The following is a 2,149-nucleotide window of genomic DNA, read 5'->3' on the forward strand; positions in this document are numbered from 1 at the left end:
CTCCGGATTGCTATGTGTTCTTTCTTCCGCTTCCATGGTTGCTTGTGGTGCATTCGTTATGAAAAACAAAAATATAACACCATAAGATGAGAAGATATAAAAGCAAGGAAGCATACATTGTTGGAATGAGGTGAATCACTAGAATGAGGTGAGTGAATTAGTGTGACATTAAGAAATATTAGGTGTGTGAATTCTAAATTGCGCGGTTTAGAATACACATTAGCATAAAAGCTATGTCACAAAAGAAGCATGCACTTCACTTATCCTAGTGTGCTTGAGATGCTTTAAGTAAGCTTGTAAGGTAAGAAGCATTAGAGAAGCATGAAAGCATTCAAGTCAAACATACGGATGGATATAATCATGAACACAATGCATTAAGGTAAATGCACAACATCATCCATCAAGAGGTTGCCTAATCGAGGGAAAAGGATCCAAATCACATGGTGGCTAGCTACAACATGCAATTCAAAAGAGTTATAAGCTCGAAGACAATTCTCATCACTTGGTATTTTTCAAAAGGTAAGCATGAAGAACTCAAAACCAAGTAACAAAATATAACCTCAATCATAGAATCCAACAAAGATTATCTAAAAACATTCATGCTAAAATAGCATTTAGGCAATAAGGGATATAGCGATGTATAGTAAACAAAGTCAATACTCCAACACTTATGATGAAAAGAGAGAAAATAAAGTGAAAACTAAATGAAAACTAACTAATCAACTAACTAACTAACTAATTTGTTAACTAAAATAAATGGTTGTCAATGGTGTTTGGAAGTGTTGGATGAGGGGTAGGAGAAAGGAGAAGGAAAGAAATAGAAAGAGGAGAAGAAAAGAAATGTGGTGAAGGGAGGAAATCCGCGCGTACGCGCGCATGCCGCGCGCGCGCGGATGGCTTATTTCGAGAGTGACGCGTACGCGTCATGTGCGCGAGCGCGCAAATAGGTTTGTGCCAAAGGCACAACGTTGGCGCGGCGCAGGCACAGCTCTCTGGAAAATGTATGGAGGTTGGAACTTCTCAATCCACGCGTACGCACGCATGGCGCGCGCACGTGGATGGTCAAAAATGCTGGAAGTGCGCATACGCGCCATGTACGCGTACGTGTGGATGATGCTCTGTTTTTCAAAAAAAATTTTCTATGTTTTTGCACCAATCCAAGCATTTCAAACCTCCAAACAGCTACCAAAACACCATAAAACCTTATTTAACATACTTAAACTACCAATTAAACTCTACCAACTAATCTAAACATGAAATTAAACTAATTTTACCAATATTTACAAAAGAGAAAATGAAAAGATTTTACCATGGTGGGGTGTCTCCCACCTAGCACTTTTGTTTATTGTCCTTAAGTTGGACTTATGGGGAGCTCCTCTCAAGGTGGCTTGTGCTTGAAGCTATCCTTGAACATCCACCAATGCTTGAATCTCCAATAAGCTCCAATCTTCAATTTTAATATCTTCAAGCCTTGATGGAGTTCTTCACAAACCATGGGCTCCCAAAATTGATCCTCATATATTCCCGGATCCCATATCTTATTTCCACACCCATCTTCAAGTTGATTATCATTATTCCATTTGGGTGGCATGACCTTAGAATTCTCAATAAAATGACCAAACATTCTCCTAGACCCAAACAATCTAGCTCTATACCAAACCGTGCAATTAAGCTTCGAACATGCAACCATAATGAGCCTAGAATAATGTTTCCAACCACTAGCCATTTCCTTTTTGCTTTTAAAGCCACAAATATGTCTAAGTTGACCATCCGTCTCAAGCAAACCATATTCAAGGGGAATAATAAAGCTTGAGTATAAGGAATTTACCCACTTGAATGAAAGAATGGATGGTGGTGGCTTGGGGAGAGGCATCTCCAACGTGCTAGCAAGCTTTACTCCCTTGTGTTCTTCCTTATTAATCTCCACCTCTTCATAAACTTCTTCATTTCCAATCCTTTGTTCATCAATTTCATCTAACTCTTCCTCATCACTCAAATCATAAATGGGAGGTTGAGAGAAATCTACCTCCACATTGCTTTCTATCTCATTGGGAGAAGGTTCTTCAAATTCAAAGGATTCACCACCAAGATGGTTGGATGCATGATCTTCATCACCAAGGGAACTCAATTCTTGCTTCATTCTTTCCAA

This window comes from Arachis hypogaea, chromosome 19 (genome assembly GCF_003086295.3).
Source record: "Arachis hypogaea cultivar Tifrunner chromosome 19, arahy.Tifrunner.gnm2.J5K5, whole genome shotgun sequence".
Lineage (NCBI taxonomy): Eukaryota > Viridiplantae > Streptophyta > Magnoliopsida > Fabales > Fabaceae > Arachis > Arachis hypogaea.